Consider the following 25,945-nt stretch of genomic DNA (forward strand, 5'->3'; position numbering starts at 1 on the left):
AGCTTGGTAATTTTAAACCATAAACCCCATTTTTGCCACTTTACAAACACCTTTTATTGTGTTCCTTTATTTTTAAAACATTTGACTAGCCAGAAATATGTCCTTAATATCAGAATTAAGTATTGGGGTAAAGCTGATGCGGCCTTTTAAGGAATTCTTCACCTGCAGCTCTTGCCTTTGACCCTATTTCTGAGTGCTCATGCCAGCAAAAAGTTGTATTTATTTTTTCCCCTGCTATAATAACAGTAAACACTAAACATTGAAACAACAATCCCCCATTCGGTTTTGACCTGTGATACAGTCAGGGCTCTGAATCATACTTTATTTTGACATCTCATCGTGTTGCGCAAGACCAGTTGCATCCATCTAAGAAAACTAATATAAACCCACTGTTTTAATACAGAGGGCCAGCTCATTCCTTTGAGGTTCGACCGAAAGGCATGGCCCCCTTGTGAGGAATCCGCTAGCAAAAAAACCCCCAAAAAACCCAACCAAACCCACCCTAAAATGAAACGAGATCTCTGCAAGGATGGGAGAAGTTACATGTCTGGGCGGCGTGCAGTTGCTGGGGCTGGGATAGGCCGTTGGATATAGGCAGTGGAAGGGTTAGAGAGGGCTGAGCAGCAGGCTGGCGTTTTGTTAGGTTCTTCTTAAGCCTTTAAACATTTTCCAAAGTCCTTGAATTTTGTTGGTCTTGATTTTTGTAATATTAATTATCTCTCATCTCTTCTTAGCAAGACCTGCTCAGCTGTGAAGGGTATAAAGTGCTAGATTCCTGTAAGACAGTTGAAAAAGTGGAGACAACAGGGACACCGGGGAAAACCAGCATGTGCCTCTGTAATTAAGGGCTTGATTCTGTGTGTACACAGGGGGATTGAATTATGGTCGCACGGGCTACATTAATCCTGCCTTTTCCTAAGTTTGGAGTTGTTTGCTTTGTAACTTGACTTTTTTTTTTTCCCTTGGATGAAGTTTGTTTGGTTGTAGTAAGTATCTCAGCATGGAGAGAGTGGATGGCACTGTTTTGATCTTAGATATTTATTTTCCCATGTGACATGTCACTTGGTGGAGTTTGGTTTTGGGTTTTTTTTGCTTGTGTTTTTGGTTTTTTGGTGTTTTTTAAAGGCTGTAGTTTGTTTTACCAGCTTTCCTTCCCCTGGCTTCTGAAACATGGCCTGTCAAAAGAGGAATTTATTTTGAAGGGAAAATTGATTCACGAAGTACTTGCTAAATAAACGGGTTTGTGGTGGTGCGCGTTGCTGCGTTTGGGGGTAGCAAGCGGAAAGCTGAGGGAAACAAGTTGCAAAATTTCTTGCTGAGGAGTTTGTGCTGCGATGTAATTCTCCTTCCAATAGGGAGCATTGAAGCTTTCCAAGCTCTTAATATATTGCAGTGCAGATTTCTAAAACACAACGTGCTGTAGGTGGGTTTCTTTTTACCTTATGCTTTCTTTTGTAAGCCTGGTTTGATTTTTATCCTATATAAACTTGCTAAGAGAAGCATGATGCTACCTCCTGTCCCTTCTCCGCCGTGTACACAGCAGAAAAATTCAGGAAGCAGAGGGATTTCTGCAGCGTGGAAGCGCTTGGCACAAAACCCCACCAAGGTATTGCTAAGACCCCCATTGCACTACCTCTTTAAGACCACAAGCGCGCTGTGAGAGCTTTGCTTGCGAGGGTGAGAGGCAGGCAGGAGCTAAGAAGTCATCCCCGGATGGCACGGATGCGGCCGTGGGCTTTGCCGCCGGCGGACAGGGGGAGAAGACCCGACGCCTGAGCCGGCTCGCTAATGAAGCTCTCCGGGAGCTTGCTGCCAGGTAGGATCAAGCGCGCCGAACAAAAGGCTTCGCCCGGCGAGCGGAGGACGGCGGAGCTGCAAAGGATGGGGTGATGCTGGGGAAGTTTCAGCAAGCTGCTGTGACTGGCATAGCTTTTCCCTTTTAACCTTTTAAGCGAGCCTTTGTGGTTTCCGAACCTGCTAAATTAGGTGCTTCTGTCATTAGGATGTTCACCTCCTGCATTTTAATTGCTTGTTAAATAGAGAAGAGGCTGCAGAGGAGAAACACGCTCTTTTAACAGCTCTCTGCCATCAAATATCTCCCTGCTCGGAGGGTTTTTAACAATTCCTTGCACCAAAAAGCTGAAAGAAGTGCTTGAATTTGATGTGGTTTCTTGCCCTCCTGTAATCTTGCTTGATGGTTTTATCTTGTATTTTTTCAGTCGTTTAATACACAATTTCAGTACAAGCGGGGACACGCATCGGGATTATATAACCCCAGGGATAGCTGGTAGGAGACTCGCTCCGTTTCTGTGCAGGGATAAAAATCATTAGTTCTGGAATGCTTTTTGTGTAACGTGCTTGCATACGCACCCTTGGGTACCTGCAGATATTTTTATTCATGTGAGAAGGTGCTTACTCGTTACCGTCAGCTGGAAGTGAAGAAAGAGGCCGTCAGTGCATGCTCAGGATAAAATGGTTGCTAGTTGCTGAAAATAAGCTTAGGTGAGAAGCAGTGTTTGAGGGGAAAACGAATCCATTTTGGAAGAAAATGTAATAGTGTGTTTTCTTCCCCCCTCCAATCTTGGAAGCAGGAACAGAGCAGAAAAACCTGTGCAAATTCTTGCTGTAAGAGCTTATTTTACTGCGTGTTTTCAGGTTGTTCACAAAGCACATGAAAATCTTGCAGTATTTCAGTTTTGTAGCATGATTAGAACAAGCAGACAAATGTGATACAAGGGGGAGATTTTGGCAAGAAATTCCTCCTGACTTTTATTTAACTCTGCATTTGTCAGTGCCTCTGAATGCTCCCGCTGACGGGCAGCTCTGGTCTGGATTTTTTTTCTTTAATCATTTTACAGAGAAGTTGCATATTCTCCCTCTCCTCAACGCGTGGCTATGGCTGTCTAATTAAAAGATATCCTCCTCCTTTTAGGGAGACTTTTGGTTTCAAGAAAAATTCTGTTTCGTTTCCAACCGGCATTACTCTCTTTCCCTTCCTTCTCCCACTGGGTCTTTAATAGCTCCTGAAATTGCCCAGCTTGTAATCATTGCTGTGGCCAGATGGGGACTAGGTGGAACTCCCATTGCATCTGTTTAATCTGCCAGAAGTATCTCACGTGGATTTTAAAAAAAAAAAAAAAATATATATATATTTTTCATGAGTTAATGAGCCCTAAACAGCAATGAAGAGAATCCAGAGTCAGTGCTACCCGCTGGCTGCCACCCTTCTCCTGAATTTTGGCGTGATGCTGATGGAGGAGGGAGAGCAGTAAAGAGTCTTTCAGCCTGACACAAGTGTGGAAAGTGGAGACTGTCGTTCCACTTCACTAACCTGCCGGTTGCAGATGTGATTGAAGAGGTTCCCCTTGCTCCTGCTCTTCTGCTTTGTCGCCCGCCTCGTCTTCTCTCCCTGCGGTAATGGAAGGATCTCTGAAAACGGTGTGAGGTTTGGGTTTACCTTTGCTTTTCTACCCCCCCCACCCCCTTTCCCACCCTCCTGGATCATTTCAGAGCATGGTTGCACAAATAGTTGAATCGGTGCAGCTGAAGAGGGTGGTGTGGGTGGCAAGAATATAGGAGGAGGAGGGAGGGCACAGGATCCTCCTGAACTGGATCTAAGCATGCCAGGATAGTAACATGAAAGAGCTGCCTGAATTATTCAGCATATCCCCGTTTTCTTTGCGCTGTGGTTAATTAAGCGCTGCAATAGAGCCAGGCTGGGTTATACTTTAACCCTTAAACTTTACTGCGTGTGGTGGGGGCAGCGGGAGGGCAACATTCGTGCAGTTTGCATTGCATCTCGGGTTGTGCAGCTCTCTGGTACTGAAATATCTACGCAGTGGAAGAAGATGAGTGCCTGGAGGATGGTTTACCGTGGACGTGGATGAGACGATGCTGCTGGATGAGGTTTCGCTTCCCACCTGCCTGCCGTGACCCATTCACGTCCCATGGTGGAGTCTGCTGTGCTGTCACTCTTAACCCACTCCGAGGAAAAAGAGCCTCGTTAGCAAGAGTCTGCTGATGAACTTTTGCGGTCACCCTGGCTTGCTTCTCCTGAAATAACAGCAACTGTTAACCCCAGGATGGACTCCTTTGGCGGATGTAAGGAGAAGGAGGGTAGTCACCTCTACCAGGGGGGCAGAAACAAGTTCCAGGAGGCTTGCAGGGAAGCGGCAACCTTTCCACCAGTCCAGCTCTTTGCAGAGAGTCAGTCTATAGATGCCAGAAGTTAGATGTTGGAAATAATTGCTTTCTCCAACCTTTATATCTCATTAAGGCTTACTGGAATTTAAGGCATTTTTGTCCCTATCAGTCTCGCGTCCTTTGGCAAAAAGGACTTAAAAGGTTTCTTTTTAATCTGATGGGAATCATTGCTTTCCAGAAGTGATCTTAAAACGGCAACCCCAAACTCTGAAAATCTATCTAACCTGCTCATTCCTTTAGGCAGCTCTTCCTGGGTGTAAAAAGAGAGGTTACTCTGCTCAAAGAAGATTATTTTCTCCTGGCTTATATAAGTTCTAAAATAGGAAAATAAATCCCAACCTTCTCAAGGATGAAACAGTTTTTTCCAAACTCGGGAACGATCCCTTTTGAAGCAGCGATTGCTTCAATTAATTGTCAAAACTGCCTCGAGATTGGAAATCTCAGCTGTGACAAAAGGGTGGCAGCTTAAAACTGTGCCTCTGCCCTATCCTTCTTTATCAGAAGATGGTTATGGGTGCGAGGGTAGGGTGCTATGGCAGTGGCGTGCAGAAAATTTGTGAGTTGTCATTCTGTCTTGCAGTGTGTTTCTAATCCTCCTCTCCCAAATTTTGGCTTTCTGTCGGTGTTTTCCGAAACTCAGGAATGAATGTAAGATCCTCGGGATGAAGGCTAGGATCAGCGCCTCAGCTCCGTTGAAGTCTGTGGCAAATCTTCCCGTTGCTTTGCTGAAGTCAGGATTTTACATCTATTTTTGTTGTTAAAAACCCCTTTATTTTATCAAGCGATACCACTTATGCGTGAGCTGGCAAGTCTGCAAATTGAGGACAAGCCTTAGACCCTGAAAATAAATTCTTGCACTCATTTAAAAGTGGTGGGGGGGGAGATGTAGGCTGAGTGAGCACCGTCTTGGGAACCAGCGGTGCCAGATCCTCATCTCGGTTCTCTCAATCTGAATCTGGTCGTAGGCGTCCTGTTTTACACCTGCCAGGCTTTAATGGGGACATTACTTGCATGCAAAGGTGTTGTGAAGGTCAGGGGCAGTCTTTTCCGTGCGTAATCCTATAATACAGGGTTTTTATCATGTCTGGCATTCAAACAGCAAATACATAACAAAATTGGAAGATTCTAGAACAATTTCTCAGCCTGCTTGGTGAGGGTGGGCCTTTTTAGTGATGTGTTCGGTATCAAAATAGTGTGATAGTGTAAATTTGTTCCTGCTCTGCCTTACACTGGTCTCAGAGGAGGAGATCCGGCTGGGGAGTGCTGCAAACGGTCGACAGATGCAGAGCAGGTCGCGTCTGAACAGTCCTTGCTTCAACCTTAAAATTTTGTATGTTTTAAGGAAGGGGAACTGGTGGGATTGTGGAGCTTGGATCACTATCGCGTCTTCTCAGCGCTGGCAGAGTCTCTCCTGCTGCTGTGATGTTGGTCCCTGCAAAGGTTTGGGCAGTAGCATTTCCCTGGAGCTCAGACTTGTAGCGCAAAGGGAGGACTCTTGCAAGACTGAACCTAGGTTAGCTTGAAAATTTAACTTACGAGTGTGGTTTTTTCTCATTTGAACAAAACCCAAGAAGTGTTTTCATGATTTTATGTTTTTTTGTAAGCATCCGCCATCATGTTAACACATGAGGTCTGTGTTGCTGGCTTGTGTGCAAGAAACTTAATCAGGCTGCTCTCATTTTCTAAGAGGCTTTGACGTATAAAGTGTAAACAGCAAAAAGGTGAAATCTGAATATGGCATTTAGTGGAAAATTTTTCAGCTAGTTAAGCATGGCTTTTTATGACAGTGGGTGTCGGGTGTTGAGTAGACATATGCTGGACCTAAAGCCACAAGGTGTTAGCTAAGTCAGGAAGCTTTTTTCTTTTAAATACCTGCATTCCCTTTTTTTATTCCGCAAGTAAAATGGATTCTAGCTTATTTGTTTGTTGCATAAAGTCTTTTTCCCCACCCCCACCCCCCGGATTCCCACAATACCTTTCCAATTTAAGAAAACTATTGCAATTTGCCTCTAAATAACCCTGCAGCAGATCATAAAAACTTTAAAATCTATCTGACAGCCCCTTTTAGAAGCGATTTTGGTGGGTGGATGAGGAAAGGAGTTGCTGGTTGAAGAGAGGCAAACAAGGAAACAATTATAACATGGTTCCTGCGTGGTTAGCAAAACAGGCACTGCCTTTGTCAGAAAATGCCCTGCTGATCAGCAGGGTTTGTCTCGCTGAATGCGAAGGGCTTGTGGGTTTTGGTTTTTTTTCTCTTGCTCTTTAAAAAAAAAAATAAATAAAAAAAGAGGTGGGGGATTCTCTTGACAGGACGAAGGTTTTGTAGATTGTTCGGCGATTTGTTTGCTTTCGGTTTCTCTTGCCATATTCGTCGGTGACATCTGCCTTTTGAAGCCACGCTTTGCTCCTCTTTTGGAAAACCTTGAAGGATCGTAGCTGCCTGGTTGCATGTGAGTGCCTCAGAGGTGTTTGTGTGTCTGCCTGAGCGTGCGAGGTGACCGGCTGCATTGATGGACGACACGTTGGCTGTGTGCATCACCCAAAACACGACCCACCCTTCGACGTTGCTTTCCTTAACTTGCTGTATTGCAGAATCCCCCGAGGTCCTGTTCAGCAGCCCCTCGAGGATCGGATCTTCACTCCGACCGTCTCCGCTGTGTACAGCACTGTGAGTATCTGGCTGGTGCCGCTGCGGTCGTGTTGCTTTTGAAAGGAGCGCGCTTTCCAAGCATAAGGAAATTGTATAGGTTTTTTTTTTTTAAAAACAACACATTTAAAAAGCATACAATTTAAAAAACATACAATTAAAAAAATGCAACTTTTTTTTGCCTCCTAAAATAAATGATGCTGGATGAAGACCCTTTTTGTTGCACGTGAGTAGGAAAGGAAGAAACCTTGGGGACTTTTGGGTCCGTACCTTTTTATGTAAGTGTCTATAGTTTTATTTAGCAGGTATGAGAGTGGGCTTTCCTAACAGAGTTTCACCTGAGTGAAAATGTTACTGGCCATATTTTCAGTCTGGTGGCTCCATCTCTTTCCTGCCTCCTGCATCTTGAAGACTGGCTTGTTGGAGTGTATTAGTGGCTGCACATTTCTAATAGTTTCTTATCAGAAAAAACAATCAAGGAAGTTTGTTTTTCACGTGAAACATTGCATTACCCAGAGGAAGAAATGTTTTGATGGTAGATTGAATATTTGGGAAAGGTGCTTTTGGCTCACTGTCCTACATGTTTGTTTATAAAGCCTGATTATCGAGGAAATTTAGCTTAGAAACGTAGCGACGTTTATTTGTGAACATATGATAGCGTTTTCCTTTTATTCATTTCTTTTTTTCAAATGGTAATAGCTGGAAGCCCAGTGTTATTTATAAGCTTTGCTAAATCAGCACAGCCTTGGGAAAGTAATATATTGCTTTTCTGGTGGGATAGTGCAAATATTTTTAATGCCAAAAAAAAAAGCTTTTAAGCTGCTCTTTTAATTATTTGGAAAACAGAAAGAAAAGCTGTAGACGGGAGAAATTCACTGTATTTTATGCAGTAACATAAGCTGCTTATAGAAAAACATAAGCTGCTGTACAAGGTTTTCTCCTTCCCCCTGTTTGCATGAATAACTGGCAAAGGGGTTATCAGCTCCATCTCCTCCACGTGCGGAGTCTGGGTCTGGAGCATCTTTGGCCCCTTCCTTTTTTGGGCTGTAGAGAAGAGTTTTATGATTGCCTCTTCTACCAGGGAGACTGTTTTCAAGAGATGCAAAGCCGAGCTTTGCGCAGGATTAAGTGCAGAAGTGCTGTCCAGTGCCCGTTGGTCCAAGAAAGGCAGAGACTCGGGTAGTAGTTGTAGTAGCAGGAAGACTCAGGCTTGACCGTGGATGGTCTGGTGGCCAGCCAGCACTGGATTTCCGTCCAGGTGAGTCGGGAAGGTTGGGGTACAACTCTGACGAGAGTTTAAGATTTCAAGGTTTGTGGCTTTCACAGCAGCGGGTCGACAGACTTGAGCTGCGGACTGGTTTTTAGTTTGGTTTTTTTTTTTGTTTTGTTTTGGTTTTTTTTGCTAGCTCTGTCCTCAATATCATATACATACGTATGTGTGTATATACATATGTTTGTATGCGAAAAAGCAAAAGCAAAGGAACATAAACATACAAACAGTTATAATAAAATTCCGTTCATATTATCCTTTATGTACCCCATACAACACTTAAAAACCACTTTGAAAATATCTGAATTCCTTTTTGGGGAAAAAGAAGGGGTTTTTTTCAATCCTCTCCTCCAAAGACATAATTCAGATGCCTGTGGGAAAATATGACTGTAAAAATTTAAATTAATGTAAAATATAAAAGTAACTGTGAAGAATGACCTATAATAGCTTTTCAGTGTGGCAAAATATCACTCCTTGATATGTTACAGGAATAGAAGCCAGTGCTGGGAGTACCTCGGTTCCAGGCTTTAAGAAAACACAAGTTTGAAAGAAAATTCCATCTTTTAGGGAGAGGAGAGAATTTTCTCAGCTAGGTTCCTTTTGAGCTTCTATTTGAAGCCCTTGGCAGATTGCAAATTTAGAGTAAGTCCTAGAAAAAATTAATTAGGATGGAAGAGGCACGTGATCGGAGGTCCTTGACAAATTCATTCATCATAGGTCTCTGCGGTTTATTACACAAGTAGCAGCGTCGTGTATTTAAGGTCTGGGTTTGCAACAAATAGGTCATTTTGTAGTTTATGATATATAGAGTTTGTCTAGATTTTACAAAAGTCATGTAGTACAGAGGTATGGAAAACAGCACCATCTTCGGCACCCAGGAACTGATTTTTTACTTCCACATTTTATTTGCTCAGTCATTGTACGTGGTTTTCCATGTGGATTACGCACCACAGTTTTCAAATACGTGTATTTTGGCAGAGGACAGCTGGTTTAGGAAGAGGTCTGTGGTCTGATACCACCGCGCAGTGACTCTGAGCTGCCTTGGTGTTTTCCCTGTAGGTTACAGTATGTCATGCATGGGGTGGGAGGACAAATCGTTTGAGATGCAGGCAACCCACAGATGAAACCACTCTTTTTACTTAGATAAAGATGAAAAATAATTCGGTTGCCCTTTCCATGCCTTTTCACATGTATTATCAGGACCTCAGTTGCACATTCCTGAGCTCTTTTTTTTCCTGAACTACGTGCTGCTTGCCAAAAATGGGAATGGAAAATCATGTGGCTTTCACTGTGAGCCCCAACTTTCACTTCCCCTGAAGTAAAATCGGAGGAACGCATTTTCCTGTAGGGCAGAGATACGAGGTGAGGAAGAAGCACAGTGTGATTTGTCAGATTAAATGAAGTTTGTCCGAGAACTTGGATATGCTTAAAATTCCCAACAAAACTTTGGTAGAACCTCTTTCTCAATGAAATCATACTGGTATTAAGAACAACCCCCCCTAACCATCTGTCATCTTAATTTATTTTATATAGTATACTGTAGAAAATACTGATATTTGGTAGGGTTGGTTGGTTTGGTTTTTTTAAAATAAATCCAGCGGTAGAATTGTTTTAAAGCAAATCATACACATTTCAATGAAATAATCTTGTAATAATTTCCCCTCATCAATAATGGAGAATGCCGTATCATAAGAGCTACTTTTGGACATAAAGATTTGGGTTCTGTCCTGTAAGCAGCTTCTTGCGTAGTGTTTCCCAATTCTTTATACTGCAAGAAATTAATGCAGCTACTTTTACATATGCTGTAAGATCCCAAACCTGTGGAATCTGGAAAGGGGGATGGAAGAAGAATGAACTTTTGTTTCTGTTGTAAAATATTTCAAAGAAAAATATTCAAAGAAGCTCTTTGGCTTGGAGTTTGGGGGAAAGACATTGACTTCTAACAGAAAGGGAACTGCACCAAAGGTGACCTTAAATATCACAGGCCATCGTGTGTGCCTGCACCCAGAGTAACAGGGGCTGATTTCTATTGAAAACAAAATGAATATGGAGTAATGATCAGAAGCAGATGTGCTCTTCAAATTCAGCATGAGGCATGAGTTGGGAATCAGAGAGAACAACTGTGTTAATGTACATCCAGTTCTCACACAAATAACCTTTTTTGGCAGATTACAGTGGAGGTTCATAACTGCCTCAGTAACATGTTGTGACCTCAAGCGCTGAAGCTTGGACCAAAAATACTTTGGGATAAACTTTTATAAGCTACGGAACAACAGTGACTCCTGGATGTGAACTGATTAGAAACGAGTGTTAATTTGATGTACCTATTTGGAGAGAAGTGCATGTAAATTGGTTGGGTGTAGCCTTGAGCAGAGTTTCTGTAGCATGGCTAGATCCAACGCTGATCTAAATTTTCTGTATTAATTGCAATCTTACTGCATCTCTTTGGAGTAGATGCCACCTCGTGTCAGGTTACCCAACTCGGTGCCAGCTGGTGGTAAAGAAGGTAATGTGAAGGTGAGGTGTTGAAGAACTACTTGCCCCAAATTTTCAGTGACTGAGGCTTGACTCCATCGTTTGCTTCTTTGGGTGTTCATTTGGTGGCTTTTCTGCAACAGGGTGCCCGTTGGTGGCCCCCCGATTAATTTCACACCCAGCAGAGGTACTGTGATTCGCCTTTGTGTCCTTTAAAGGGATCTTCCTGCGATGAAGAGAATCCTGTAGAAAAGAGATTAGGGGGGATTAGCTGCTCCAGCCACCCTGTGCTTAAAGGAAGGATCTGGGTCAGGAGGCCGACTCGTTCCCCTGCCCGGCTGCGATGGAGGCTGCAAAGTGTGCAAGAGGGATGCTCAGTTCCTCGGGTGCTGGCAGCGCGGCTTTGAAGCTGTTTGCACCAGCCTGAGCACATAAACTGAATGCTGGAAGGAAAGAGGTTCTGTCCAAGTCTGAACCCTTTTTTTTTTTTTTAATTCCCCAAATTTGTTTAGGAAAAGAGCCGTTCTTAATGATAAACTATTGTCCCCGTAATCGAGGGATTTTTGTGGCATGCCCAATCCATTCTGATCTAACCTGAATGTTTCATGGACACAACCATGTATCTGAAATTAGGTACTCGGAGGGGGAAGAATAATCCAAAACTTGTGAAAGATGCTAAAACCAAAATACTTAAGCTCAAAAGGAAGAGAGAGAATTCCAGCCTGAGTTTTATTTCATGTTTGTTTCATTATTTCCTTTAAAACACAGGCTTAAGGCATCTGGAAAACTAAAGTTAGCCTCTTGCTACTCAGTTAAGGAAAAAAGAAAGTGATGCCCTAGCAAATTAGTATATAATTTTGTGTATCCATTTTTAGGAGAATAATTTAATCTCTAGATTTAAGAAGGATATTTGCTTCCATAGTAATCACAGACCAAGTTTATGCTCTGCAGAATCCCATTTAATAAACAGAAAACCAAACCTCAGGCACTATGAGGGCAGATATCCCGTAACACGAGTGATGAGCTAGTAGAGTCTCTCCCTGGTTGATTTTTTTAAAATTAGTGAATAGACACACAAATTCAGCAAGTTTGTCTTCTTTTATCACCTGCTAACATACAAATAAACTGAAATGTAAGATACAGATTTGAAAGTAATTTGTTGTAGGAGCCAAGAGGAAGGTGTAGAAGTACCTACGTTGCTGTAGCTGGCGTGAAAGGCACTCTGTACCTTTGCTTGTGCTGGAAGGGCAGCTGATCTCTCTTGTGGGTCCGGTGCGCTAGGCTTGGCTAATAGTAGGAAGTCCTACAGGTCAGTGGTAGACTCCCATCAGATGTGTGTGTTGTTGCCAAAGTATCAAGATGGTATGATTTTTACGATCGTTCTGTTGCCTTAATTAGGCTTTCAAGCAAATTTTAGTAGGTCCAGCCCTGTGTCTGTAATGTATCTGCCACTTCGCTGCTGCATTGCACAGGGGCGTCCCGTGGACCATCATTCACGAAGCTGCACAGCTTTCCTTTCGGTTTGGCTTCCAGATTTCATACCCAGTTCAGAACAGCATTCCTTGCAGTCTTTAATTAACCTCCAACTTAGGTTATTTGGATGTTTTAATTTCTGAAGAGGACTGTTGAATGCTTACACTAACCTGGGATATTATTAGTGTCCCCCGTCCCCCTTGCCAAACCTCTGTGTGGACTTGGGTGCTGTTGGAGATCAGAGGATTTTTGGATGGCTCTGGCCTTAGTTGGAATAGTGTGTGCACTTGTAAGTGTAGGGAGATAAAAGCTGGCAGTGTTTGAAGTACCACAGCTATTGCAAAATAACCTCTTTTTCTCCACAAGAAGCAACATTCAAGGAGACATCTTGGTGATGAGTACGCACTCAACCTACCGACGGGGCTGTTTATAGGAATGATTTCTTTGTATTTTGTGTTGCCTTTGCTTCCTTCTCCCTCCCCTAACTGCATTTTTTTGTATCCATCATGATACATAGTCACTTCTAAACACCGGCTACTGCACAATTGACATGACAAATCTTTCAGGTCTGTCTTAGGAGTCATGTAAGAGACTTTGATTTTCTTGGGAATGGTACGTAGAAAGTTTTATGATGCTCTCTGTAACGCTGGTTTCGATTCAGCCGACTGAGGCTGTGCGCGCACACCTGCCAATCTAGATCAGCCAAAAAAAAAAAAGAGATGATTCCCCCCTGGGGAAGGGAAGGATCCAGTTGGGGACAGAGGATGAGGTTCTCTGACTTGACCCACCCTTTTCTCTGATGAGCACAAGGGTGCTGTAAATCTTCCCATGGCGAACGATTCTGGACCGTTTCCAAGCCTCGAGAAATTGCACGTTATCATTCTTGTTGCTGGTGCAGCTGTTTTAGTGGTTTAGGTAATGTAATGACAGGCATCAATACTTGGAGTGCAATACAATGAGTTGGAAAAAGCATTTAGTCATAAACTCTGTGACTTTTGCTCTCATACTTTGCTCTCTTGGAGCTTGGTGCTAATACTCCGTTCAGGATCAAGAGCCAGGAATTTCTTTCTGCCTTCTTTTCTGATGCTGGGGAAATATATACACACGCGTATCTACCTATGCAGTGGCAATGTCCCCTTGCAAGCATTGCCTGATTTTGTGCTTTTAAGTGCCTATGGCTAAGTGGTATTTTCAGCAAGCGAAATACAGGTCTGAGGGGAAAGGTCAGTGAGAAGCGAGTGCTGGACTTCTATACTATGAGCTTTAACCAAATCTGCAAAAACTTAGTTGTGTTGAATTGCTGGGGGGTGTCACCCAATGGTTGTGTTTCTTTTTTCCCCTTGATTCTCCTTTTTTTACTATAGCAACTATATAAAGTCTATTTAAAACACTTCCATCGTGGAGATAGTACAGTGGAGCAAGTATATGTGCCGTGAATATATATTACAACATTTTGCTTAATGTGTTTTGATTAGTATTTTTTTATGGAAGCTGAGAAAGGAGATAAGTGTATGCAAGAATTGCTTTGGTATTTCATTCTTTGCTGGTGGCAAGCCCTTCAGATAAGAGGGCCTCTGTGCAGTCCTTTTTTTCCTTTTTGGAGGGGAGTGTACAAATTTTCCCCTTACTTTGTTTTTTGGGTCACTGGTAATGTGTATCCCTTTGCAAAATCACAATATTGTTTGATACAGCTTATAATGAAAAGATCAGAAGATCCCAGGCCTGAAGTCAAAGGGATATTGCAAAGCAAGACCGCAGCAGTAAAGCTCATCCAGTTCCTAGACATCTCCACCAGTGACTCCAGCTGGTGCTCTTATTTTTCGATCCTTCCCCGTTTTCCTGAATCATATAAATAGCTAACTAACTTGTACAGCGTTTCACTTAGATAAATATATATATTATTTTATATATATATAGATATAAAGATGCTGCTAGCTGCTTTCTTAAAAAGAAGATTACAGTATCTATACAGATTGAATTACTAATACTGTGTTTTACTAACAGTTTATCTCCACACAGGTAACACAAGTAGCAAGACAACCGGGTCCTCCTGCCCCATCCCCTTACACTGCACATGAAATAAATAAGGGACACCCAAATCTTGCTGCAACGCCACCGGGACATGCATCGTCCCCTGGGCTTTCACAGGTAAGACCTGGCATTGGAGCAGAGCGTTCCCAGCCTCCTTCTTTTCCTCTTGTCTGATTCTCAGCTTTGCTGCTCAAAATTTGACATAGCTGTCTTGTCTGTGACCAGTGTATAAAACTTGATTAATGAATAATGTCTTTATGTGGCTCGAACCTTGCAGTGACTTATAGGTAGCATTCAGGTTTATTAGGCATCAGTTCATTGTTGATTCTGTAACAGAAACTAAAAGCAACTTGAAAAACTATAGGAAATACTCATCCATGAGGAATGTGCTTTGCTGTTGGGTTAGGCTGCTTTGGAGCATGGCCTGACTTCCATTTTAAATGCTGTAAAAGTGCCCCATGTCCTCTGTGAGGGATTTTCCATTTCAAATGTTTTGTACAGGACGCTGCAATTCTGTAATTCTCCTTTGAAGTGGGACAGTAAAATGAATTACAAAAATGAATGCTAATAAAAGGAACGAGACAAAGGACTGATTACAAAAAAAGTACAGAAGAAGAGATAAATAGGAGTTATAATAAGAATGGAGAAATAGTGTTTGGTAAGATATGTGGAATAAATTGGTCTTTTTGTAGTCTTTATTAGATGAATATTCTACAGGGTTGACGTGAGAGTGGAGAAGCTTATCTTAAAAAAGGAAGGGGCAAAAGAGACAGGTAATGGGGCGCAGAAAGAGGGGAGATAAAAGATACAGGATCGGGGAAAGTGGGATATGTAAAAGCATTGAAGTTTGAGATAGGGGAAAGCCTTATGTTTTGTTTGCTCTTGCTTAATTTATACTTGTTCAAATAAATGGAATAAAGTAGGAAGACATGAGCAGGTCGGCTATTAAGAAATGCGGTTTCGTTCTGAACAAGATGTTACGTGGGGAGGCAGGATGACAAGCCGAGGATGGGCTGGGAACGGCCGCATGCTGCGGCGAGGTGGTGGTGAGAGCCTTCAGTGTATTGCAGCACTGGGAGAAGGCAAGCTTTCTAGTCCTCCTGCCAGCCTCTTTAATTTGCATGAAATATTAGACTGCAGCTGACCTTTTAGACTAGGAGATACGTGAAAACAAATAAGGTCATGTAAGGAACACTTCACCTTAATATTATGCATTCTAGATAAAACTTGGTGGGAAAACTGGAAACTTGTGGTCACGTTTGAAAATGTGCAAATGCTCATCTTTGTCTGAAGTCTCTGGTTTGAAGACTGAGCCTCACGTAACAGAGGGAGAAAGTAGTAGTGTTGCAGAGCAAACCCTAAAATGTTGTCTGGCTTGTGTCATGTATCAAGAAATTAATTCCTGGTAAACCTCGTCAACAGAGGGAAGCTAATCATGTGGCAGATAAGCAGAGAAGAAAGAGAACATTCTAGGCAGCCTCTTCTAAAAAATATCCTAATCAAGGTTTTGTGTGGGTTTTTTTTTTCTTCCCTTAATATTTTCCTGTTGAGTCAGTGCATACGTAGAGAGCGGGCTCTGTGCCAAATCACCGTTCCAGCCAGCCGGGAAAACGCTCGTTTCCTGTTCTGCTGGCTCTTATCGTCTTGGAAATGAGCGTCAGATTGTGTCACTCCGATGCTGCTAGTAGGAGCGGTTTGACCTTACGTCCTCCATGTCAGCTGAGGATCCTCAAGGGCTCTAGGAGGATATTTGTCCGCTGACTGTATGGGGCTGGCCCTTGTGTGCTTAGTGAGAGGAAGAAAAAGCAAGATCCAAAGTTATAAGCCAGGCAAAGCATCGGTCACTGCGCACTTTTGGGACTATAGAGGAGTGAGGTCTGGGGAGCTTGAGCTGGGATTCGGTAGCAAAGCAACAAAAAGAGTGGTTTCCGTTCATTCACGGCATCTGCTTGCTTCTCAGGTATTTTCACTGTTGTGTTGTCCCATCAGTTGACCCTCTCATTTGCAGCTGGAGGTGATGGTGAAGAGTTAAAATGGAAGTGCCTACGCTTGGGACACTTTCACCAGTAAGGCTTGAAAGGGGTTCAAGACTCTTGACATAAGCAGTTACAGGGTAACTTGTCCCCAGAGAAAGTTTTCCGTACCCCTGAACTATTACAGGTTTGGGTAAACTTTAAGGTGTGTTTGTTTTTTTTTTAACACTAGAATTCTGAATATTCTTACGTATATCTCACTTCGACCCCTGTCAGGTGTTGAGTTTCAGTATTCTATTATGGTAAGAAATTCCCCAGTTGAGCAGAGTGTTGGATGAAAGTATTACCTTTTCATTGCATCCATCATTTTTCTCCTGTGGGTTTCATTGAATGCCCTCTTGTGCTTGCGTTAAGAAACGAGGTGAGTGGAAGTTTCCTATTTCCAGACCGCTTGTAGTTTTGTGAACTTCTATCATGACTTCATTTATTTGTTTTCTTTTAGGTAAACAATCAAAATCCTTTAAATCTCTCATCACTTGAAAGTTTTTCCATGCTGTAATTGTTCTTTTTGTCTGATTCTTGGGCCCCTTAAATCCTGCTATTTCCCTTTTGAGATAAAGGGACCAGAGCTGACGTGGTATTCTGATGAATGGTTTATTACTGATTTCTGTAACAGCAATATAACACTTCACAAACTACTCTGTGTCTTAACAACCGACGCTACGTTGATTGAACACCGAACAAAGGTTGTCTTTGCGTTTGTCCAGTCGTGCCTAACGTAGCGGGGTGTGTGCGTGGCGAGGGGTGTGCGTGTTCTGGATTTGACAGAGTAATTAAAAAGGTAAGGAAGAGACCACTTCATTTGAATTAGAATCTGATTAAGGGGTCATTGATTTCTCCACCAGAACCATGACTTCATGAATACTCATAAAACTGAGTCTTTCCAAGGTAGGGACTGCTGTTTAGGCAGTAGTGAATGAAAATATTTATATATGGTTTTGGGCTTCGGATATCATTTAGGTCTAAAAATAATTTTGCCAGTGATCGAATATGTGTTACTTGCTTTCGTGGTCACAAAATTACTCTGAGTGCTAACTGTCAGTTCAGAGCTCAGCAGAAAGGTCAGTCCCTTGCTTTTATCTAGTAGGCATCTCAGCATCCCTCCTCTTGGGGCTCGGAGTTGCTCATCAGTTTCTTCAAGTGGGGATCTTGCAGAAGCCATGCTGCGAGGGAGAACGGAGGGTTAATAAGTGCTGCGGTTCCACAAGTGGTCCCCTCGCTGTCCCAGTAAGTCTGGGTGATGGGGGATTAGGTAATGTCTTAAAATGCTGGTAAGTGATAAAAGGGACTACTGTCCCTTACAAAAGCTCTGGGCAGTGGGAGCTGGACCACTTTATAGGTCTGCAAACTTGTGCGTGACAAGATGACAGCTTCGTGTTGAGTGGTCTGTAACAGAGACTTTGGGAACCATAGACCAGGAGATGTATGGGATATTTAGTGTCTCCTGTGGGAAGAAAAGTCAGGTGCAAATTTATGTTGTACCTTTGTAGCTGGCTTTCCTTTAGCTCTATTTAAATAAACAGAAACAGATGGTCGTGCGGTGCTGTGGTTTGGTGTCTTTTTCACTTATTCTTCCACCTTTTCCATTTGACATAGCCAAAACAAGAGAAAGGCTTGCTGTTCAACTTCCTCCAAAGTCTTTCATAATGACTAACCTCTGGCACTTTGCTGCCCTTCAGAGTTAGTTTCTGCAGCAAAACGAGAAGAGCTTGGCAGCGATGTGAAACAGTCCCACACCCCCGTCTCCGCAGCAAGAGACAGCGTTTCTGCTTCCCAAATTCCAGGGCCTTGAAATCATACTGCTGCTCTCAGGAATGTGTTGAACTCCGCCGGCGTTGGGGAATGCACAGCACATGTTGCTGCAGTGATGTTATGGCCAGATGTGGCCCCACGTACATAAAATTTCATATTTCTGTTGTTCTTTGCGTGAAAGGGCCCCTCGTACCGACTGGGAGAGGAGGGGCGCATCTCCTCTGCCTCCTCTCTTGGCTTGCAGACTTCAGAAGTGGCTGGTTTGAGGCGATTCACTTTCTCAGCATACAGAGGAAAGGAGAAGTCATTGAAAAAGGAGTAGAGAAGTCTCTCCTTGGGCATGGCTACCAGAGCAAGTTATCCTGAGATCGGCTAGGGCTTGAATTTACAGTGTGCCCGGCACCACAGGGTAACTGCTTGCCTGAGCACTCTCATCCCATGGTGGATGTGAGATCGCCCAGTGCAAGTAGTGCAGGCAAAGAGCACTCACACAGGCAGTTAACGCAAAGCAGCTGAAATGCTGTAAATCTGCCCCTGGCTCTGGCTTTACGTTACAGTAATTTATGGTGTAGTCGTGCCTTAAGATGGGAATAACGAGAAAGCGGAGCTCTTCCAAAGCAACCACACTGGGGCTTGGAAGGAGGCAGCAGAAAAGTGCTTCCCTCTGTCCAGTGAGTGATCAAAAGAGAAGGAGGGGGCTCCTCCAGTTGTACCACGAGCAGGAGGCAGCGTGTGAAGCTTAGGACATCAGGAAAAGACAATTTCATCCCTCCTCGTGACCTAGGAGCGTTTTGAAGGATCCCAAGGAACAAGTGCAGTGGGTTCTGGCGTGAGAGATGAAGCAACACAAGAGGGGAATGGTTTGGAAAAGACTCTTGGCTTTCTCTGCCTCAGCTTTAAAACTGCGGGCTCTGATGTGCGTGCTGAGAGATTCTTTTAGTCCGGGACCACAGTTTGTAAGCACCGACTGACCATGCTTGGAACAAATGGCCAGGAATTTCCTCTGTAATTGGGGAAAGCTGTAGCTCATGTTAAGGACATGCTATGCACTGAGCAGATCGGTGCTTTGTGCCCGTGGCTACCTGGTAGGCTGAAGTGATGGAGTACCCAGTTAGCAGAGGACCCTGTGGCATCTATTGAGACCTTACTCTGAAGCTGTTGTAGTTATTGAGAGCTGTGTTTAATAATCCCTTATCCGTTTCTGACAATGTCAAGATACACCCACAGAAAACAAAAGTGCAAGAGAGCTGAATTCTCAGGATCTTGGTGTACAGAGACCTTGACTTTTAGGTGGCTGGTTTAAATCCAAAACAGATTGTACTAGCTGAAACTTGTTACCATCTGGTTCTTTGCCTTAAGTGAAAAGAGTTTTGTGGTCTCATTCTGGTCCTCAAAAATGTCACCATCGCTAAATTAGCGTTTGTAATAGCAGTGAGACATTCCTTAGTAGCTTAAGGTCTGGGAATCTGTGCCAGGAAGCATGTCTGTGTGCCATCTGTGGCATGTTTATAGGTAATCCCCAAGCCCCTTTTTTATTATCTTGGATTCTTTCTATGGGAGCCGGAATCCTGTTATAACCATGATGTTTATTCAGTACTTCCCTCCCATCATTCGTAGCCCAATTTAGATTTTAGATGCTTTTAATAAAGTGACGTTTATTAATGGATTGGAATGGAAGGAGGACTGTAATTTAATTGTAACCTGGCCCATTTGTGACCTGTGATAAGTCAGGTGGGGCATAGCCAGTGTTACGGTAGCTGTTTGCTCACAAGTGTTGGAGGCAGCTGCCTTCTGTGTTTTGTTGCCCGCGAACTACACGTTACGCTTGTCTTCCCCCAAATGCAGCTATTCCCCGTTATCCGAGTCCATGTATACTTCGCTATGTGTAAAGTGAGATAATAAACTTCCACGGCCCCTGGAGCGCAAAGGGCTCCCTAATTTCATAGTCTCATTTGTGCAAACGCCCTGTCCATCATTTTCTGTGTTAGGAGAGCATCTTTTGTGGACACCTCGGTCAGAGGCGGTTCTCTAAGTGTTGCAGGGAACTCTTTACCCAGAGAGCTTTTCCATACAGGAACCTCCTTGTTTTATGTAAGGTGCCGTTATAGCAGATTTCATGCCGATTAAAACCACGCAGAATCCTGTAACTCGTAGAGCAGGTATGGTTGTCAGTCAGGACATTAACTAGCAATCATCTTTGCAGCCACAATGATGTAGACAAAGAATGAAGGATTAAACTCTCCTTGTGTAAGTGAAGAAATTGGGGCTGGACCAGCCGAGGGAGAAGTTTGTATGTGCGTGCTGCCCCTCTGAACAGCAGATTTCAGTTTCTTGGGTCTTCTGTCCATACCAGATAATGAGGATAAAGAAAATTTAAACAGCTAAACTCTTGATGGTGCTTTCTGGGCAAGAGACCTGCCTTCCAGACATACGCATTAATGTATTTTTTTCTGAGCAGTCAAGAATTTGACCTCTTGCACTTTCCACTTCTTTTCTTGTGCATGCTTCTATACATCCGGGTCAGGCTTCTTCACAACACATATTTTTAATGCAGCTCACTAATTCTGAGCTTGCAGGAATATATGACTGCAGGTGGAGATTTGAAATTGCAAGTTATTTAATAGCCGATAAATCCAGAAGTGTAATCTTCTGTTGGCCTTTGTGTTAAAGACCTGCTGGAAGTGCAGCTGAACTCTCTGTTTTGTAATAGGATTAGTAGGTTTTTGATTGGGTTAATAATGCTGGGAATATTTGCTCATATAACATGTTTCATTATTTTTGATTCATTGCTGTGCTTTTTACCTCCTTAGTTTAAATCTGGGCAAGCCTGTGCTGGAACCATAAAGCATGTCTGTGTCTCAGCACCTGCTGGTGGTGGCTTTCGGGCTTTGGGGTGCTTTTGTCTAGGGATGCTCAACTTCATGGGTGTCTTCTAGTCTGGGGAGAGCAGCTGGGTGTAAGAGCTGCAGGAAGGGAGAGCTGGGATAGTGGGGAAGGCTGTTAACTTTGATAATTATTTAACCTTGGAAACAGTTAACTTTCAAAAGGCACGACATAGGTGGGATGAATGAATTGGTTTTAGTATCTGTGCACTTAGGAAGGACTAGAAACAGCCTTAATTTTTTTTCTAACGAGGAAAGGAAAGAAAGAAAAATCTGTTAAAATTGTATCACGTACATGTGCAAAAGAAAGGTTGCAGCACAGATGCCGAGTCTAGTTAGGACTAGGTCTGCTTGCAGACCCACCCCCTCACTGCTGCTACTCCATTTTGCAGTGGATTACTGCTTTGAGAGGTGTGTTTAATACTTCTCCGTGTGGTCTTGCGTGCCCAGTGGGGGAAGATAATGTGTTTTTTCTACTGCTGCTTGAGCTTTTTCTTTCAGGAGTAACCCTAGCCTGGCTCGGAGCCTTCCCTGGCCCATCCACCCTGCTGTAAACTGAGTTATTTTGAATAAGAAAGCTCTCACAGTAAGTGTCTTGGCCACATGCATCCTGGATGCATGATCTAGCGGAAGAGTTTTCTTTTGGCTTGTGATACTATTGTGAATCAAAAACAGTTTTAAAATTGCCAGTAACTTTTTTTGGGGGGGGTTGAAATAGCATTTTTAATAGAAAATCAAACTCCTCTGTAGCTGTTTTAAAATTGTATGGATCCCTTTCTTCAGGACTTTTCTGTGCACGTTTTCTGTTCTCACAATCATGTGGAGTGTGCTTTATTTTGATGCTTTTCAGACTTTACCACTTGTTGAACCACATTTTTGTTCATAATATGAGACGACAAAATAATGCGAGGCAACTTGCCATTTTCTTATGTTTAATAATTTCTATTCTGGTATTCCTTCTGTAATAATACCTTCTGTTCCGTGCAATTTAATGGATGTTTTCTTGCATGCTCCAGAAAATACGTAGTTTTTAAACAAACACAATGTGTTGCAGAAGGCAATATGTCCCAATAAACACCAAAGTCGGCACAGAAGTCAGAGCTTTACCCGGTCTGCATTTTGTAAATGTAGAGGGCAGAAAATATCCCTGCAACTAGATAAAACTGGGAAGAAGGAGCCCATAAATTACTGGAGTCCATCATTAGCTGTTGTGTCAGATGGGGGAACTGAAGGATAACCTCCGGAGCCACTTACAACTTCGGAAGGGAGGACCTACCCAAGAGCGTGAAGGTTTGAAATCAATAAACAGCGTGGTTCTTCTGCCAGCTGAAGTCTTGATGTGCTGCTTTCTGCTCACGACAAAGAGCACAAAATGATTTGATGGTTATGGAGCAGTAATTCCACTTTTGGTTCCGTGTAGCCTGGAAGGGCTGTGCCCGTGTTCTCCACAGACCCCTCCTTATGGTGCTGTTAGAAACCAGTAGTTTATTTAGTTGCTTTAAACTGTCTGAATTTGCACAAAGTTTTGTATGCAGTGGTATTTCTGGGCTTCAGTGTAATGCAGTAAAACTTGAACATTTTATTGGATTGCTGCCATAGACTCATAAAAAGGTTGGAAGGGACCTCTGGAGATCATCTAGTCCAAGTGCCTGCTCAAAGCAGGGTCAGCTGGAGCAGGTTACTCTGGACCATGTCCACCTGGGTTTTGAGTATCTCCAAGGATGGAAACGTCCTTAGAGATAGACAGAAGACGACAAATTTTTTGAGCTTTTTGTTGGGTTTTGGAGGAAAGTAGGAGGAAAGGCTCAAACTTGCTGCTGCTGTTTTGACAGTAGCGTGGACTAGGGCTCTCAGCTGACTGCAGGTTCTGTTCCTGAGCACAAGTATTCATCCTCAAAGTTCAGGTTCTGGTTAAATTGGAAAGAAATTTAACCGGCACTTTGTAAACGCAAGGGTGTCTCTCACAGGTCTGCTTCCAACAGTGGAGATGTTGGAATTTCTCCCCCCATCACACACAGGCGCACACACATGGTGTATTTTTGAGTGCCTTTGGAAAATACCAATTCACTTAATTATGTAATGGTCATTACCAGACCACCCCCCGGCTGCGAGCCGTGTGCTGCAGTCAAGGCAGGGACTGTCACTTCAGTCTCTGTAAGAAGCCAAGTAAATTCATACTAGCATTTACAGATGTTATGAAATGATAATGTACTGTGGCATTATCCTTGCCTTCGTTAACAACAGTTTTGAACCTAGGCAGATTCTGTGTTGATGAATTTAATAAACAAGTGTCTTTGGGAGGAGGACAGCCAGTAGCAGGACATCTGTCCACCCCAATGTCTCAAAATTACACTTGTTTAAATATTTCACTCTGCATCTTCAGCTGGCCCCATCGCTGCAGTCTGAAATTTGGCTTGGGCTTATTAGCTTGAGCGCCTCATCTTTTTTTTTTTTTTTTTAAAAAAAGCAGAAAGATTGTTCTTTCCTCCCAAAAACTGTGTGTTTATATTTACCTTTGCGTGAAGCATCGTGTTAAGGGACGGTTGCATTCAGCATTATAGCTGCTGATAAAATAATTGCAATTATTATGTTAAAACCACGGGGTAAGCCTGAACTTCCGGGAGATAGCGTGTCAAACAGGGACACTTTCTGTCTTGCTTTTCCTTTTCACCCTCCTCCTTCGTAACGTCCCTACAGGAATAGTAACCACAGTGTCTGAAGCAGGAAGGAAAGGAGTGCGTATCTTGTGTCTGTGTTGTCCTTTGCACAAACCGTCTTTGTCCAGGGAAGAGGAAACCACGTTTCCTTCACCGCCTTCCCTCGGTGGGAATCTGATTATTTGTGTTAAAATAAGAAAAATGCCTGTAGTTCTGTGGTTGTTACTTGGGACTCTGTTTCTCAGTTCAGCTTGCTGCCTTTGCCCCCTTGAATGCGTGACGCTAAATCATACAAAGCCATAAAAAAGGTTGTTAAAAGTTTAGCAGGGCAGGTAATGACACAGATGATATACCCCGAGACAAACTGCTGCAGAGGAATAGAGGTAGCAAGGGTTGAGTCACATTTGCGAGAGAAGTAATTCCTCCTGGGTCAGTATATTTTTATCTTTTTAAAGGCTGAGTTTAATATTTACCAACACGGGGAATTATCCTAAAGGCTGGGCTTATGGAAAAAGGGGAGAGTGGAAACCGATGTGCTTGCGAGGAGGAGGAGAAGTGAGGATGCCGACTGCTGCAAGCAGCGCAGGCTCTTCTCTGCTCGGTCTTCTCGTCTGCAATTTAGTGAATCCCTAAAATCCACACCAGCTCCATAGGATGAGACACCTGGAGCTAACCGAGTATCTAGCATTTTCAGGAAATGGCTTTTGAAAAAACCCTACATATCTAAATAAACGTACCAAACAGTCACAGTTCCTGTTTACTCTCTGCTCCCATCCAAATCCAAACCTTGAAGCTTCCTAGTAAATCCGACGTGCAAAGACTTTGTACCGGTGTCCCAGCCCCTTCGTGAGGAGCAGGGTGTTTGCACTGTAATTGTGTTAAATCCTGTTTTAAAGTGGAAACCTTTAATCTACATAACCTGTTCAGTGTCACAGAAGAGCTCTGGTACTTGCATCATTGATTTTAATGGGGCTTTGAATATTCCAAGTAATATATACCAATATATGCAGAAAACCAGAGTGTTTTCAAGTTACTGATGCATCTTACAGTGTAGCAGCACTGGCTTATAGAGAGTCAGCAGACTAGAACTGCCATGTAATTTTATTTTACAGAGATGCTATGATGAGGACAAGCTGATTTCAGTGATGCCGGCTAATTTGCAAATGAGCTGCTTAAAAAATTTGAAATTCTTTATGTGCTGTATACCAAAAAACCTGCATATTTGAACATGTAGCTGTGAATGAGGACTTATATTTAAACAGAATAATCTGATAGCGTGTTTGATGATTTGCAGCTGAAGTATCATTGTAAATAACGAAAGCCAAACTACGAGCATTTAGAGGGGAATTGTGCTTATTTATTGGTTTAATCGTTGCTGTGCTATTTCTAAAGCTGTATAGCTGGGATAATTCACAGTAGTGTGAGAATATGCTTTTATGCATTATTTGAGAGGGTACTGTGTAGAAGAGCCTGAAATGAATAAATTTAATAATTCAGGCTTCTCCATCATCGTTTGTAATATTTGCAGATGAGCTGGTTCTATATATTACTATATATTAAGGGAAGTGATCATGCCCCTGTACTCGGCACTGGTGAGGCCGCACCTCGAATACTGTGTTCAGTTTTGGGCCCCTCACTACAAGAAGGACGTCGAGGTGCTGGAGCGTGTCCAGAGAAGGGCAACGAGGCTGGTGAGGGGTCTGGAGAACAAGTCTTCTGAGGAGCGGCTGAGGGAACTGGGGTTGTTTAGCCTGGAGAAAAGGAGGCTGAGGGCAGACCTCATCGCTCTCTACAACTCCCTGAAAGGAGGTTGTAGCGAGGTGGGGTCGGTCTCTTCTCCCAAGTAACAAGCGACAGGACGAGAGGAAACGGCCTCAAGTTGTGCCAGGGGAGGTTTAGATTGGACGTGAGGAAAAATTTCTTTACTGAAAGAGTAGTTAAACATTGGACCAGGCTGCCCAGGGAAGTGGTGGAGTCCCCATCCCTGGAGGTATTTAAAAGACGAGTAGATGAGGCGCTTAGGGACATGGTTTAGTGGGCATGGGGGTGTTGGGTCGACGGTTGGACTCGATGATCTTAGAGGTCTTTTCCAACCTTCATGATTCTATGATTACAGATAGACATTACAGATACTACAGATTTTTTTCCTACCATACTCAAATTACTCACATTATACAAGTCATGGCAGACAGCAGCTTCGAAGTCGTCTGTGACCCTGTTCTGCTGACTGCAGGGCACACCAGGAAAGAAAAAAAAAAAAGGATAGATTTGAATCATCTAGTTACCAAAATAGTAATAAAAATCAACTATGTTCAAAAGAAATCTTGGAGCTGAGTAATGTCATGTTTGTGTTCAGATGCAGGAACTAACCTGAGATGGTTGCAGCACAGGTTTCCAGGTATTGTAGTGACATTGGTACAGGTCCAAGGGAATGCTTTTTGATGTGTCAAGCGCGGTTCGCTCCTGCAGGATTTCTGTGAGCTCTTTTGGCACTTATTTCTCTTTCCCCGCAGGACTTCATT

The 25,945-nt window shown here is 43.1% G+C and overlaps 1 protein-coding gene across 9 annotated transcripts in view; it reads left to right on the top strand.

Moving 5' to 3' along the window:
* EIF4G3 (eukaryotic translation initiation factor 4 gamma 3) overlaps positions 1–25,945 on the top strand; it is a 151,765-nt gene that overhangs the window by 37,013 nt on the left and 88,807 nt on the right. For 3 of the 9 annotated variants that reach the window (XM_076356323.1, XM_076356324.1, XM_076356328.1), the window contains exons 1-3: positions 1,703–1,816; positions 6,796–6,871; positions 14,073–14,216. The gene's annotated coding sequence lies outside the window, so the exon portion shown is untranslated. Of the gene's footprint in view, positions 1–1,702; positions 1,817–4,086; positions 4,102–6,795; positions 6,872–14,072; positions 14,217–25,945 lie in introns of those variants that run through there. The other 6 variants (XM_076356326.1, XM_076356329.1, XM_076356330.1 and 3 more) reach the window with 3 other exon arrangements.

The sequence above is a fragment of the Aptenodytes patagonicus genome, chromosome 19 (genome assembly GCF_965638725.1).
Source record: "Aptenodytes patagonicus chromosome 19, bAptPat1.pri.cur, whole genome shotgun sequence".
In the NCBI taxonomy this organism is placed as follows: domain Eukaryota; kingdom Metazoa; phylum Chordata; class Aves; order Sphenisciformes; family Spheniscidae; genus Aptenodytes; species Aptenodytes patagonicus.